At 60.5% G+C, this 354-nt stretch overlaps 1 protein-coding gene across 1 annotated transcript in view; it reads left to right on the top strand.

Moving 5' to 3' along the window:
• Positions 1 to 354, top strand: part of IGF2BP1 (insulin-like growth factor 2 mRNA binding protein 1) — a 48353-nt gene that overhangs the window by 901 nt on the left and 47098 nt on the right.

A 354-nucleotide genomic window follows, 5' to 3' on the forward strand; every position in this document is an offset into this window, starting at 1 on the left:
GGTGACCGTTCCGCCGCCTGAAGCCCTCCTCCTGGATTCGACGGGAAAATAAAGTTTCATTCTGCACCCCCCCTCCCCAGAACACACTTTGGGAGAAACGGGCTCCTTGCTCTGCCCCTTCTTCCCACGTCTGGAAGCCTTGTGGGCAGCCCGCCCGCACAGGCGCCCTCGCTCTCCCCAACCGGGCTCCCAGAGCGCCCCACGACTCCGCTAGCCTCGGGGAGATAACAGAACAAAACAAAAATTAAGAAAGCAGTCGTGAAATTTACAGACGCCACCCTTCTCTGGGCGACCGTTCGCGCCCGGCTCGGAACCCACTGCCTGGATTCCCAGGAAGGTCTCAGCTCCCAGGAA

Source organism: Myotis brandtii, unplaced genomic scaffold (assembly GCF_000412655.1).
Source record: "Myotis brandtii unplaced genomic scaffold, ASM41265v1 scaffold265, whole genome shotgun sequence".
In the NCBI taxonomy this organism is placed as follows: Eukaryota; Metazoa; Chordata; class Mammalia; order Chiroptera; family Vespertilionidae; genus Myotis; species Myotis brandtii.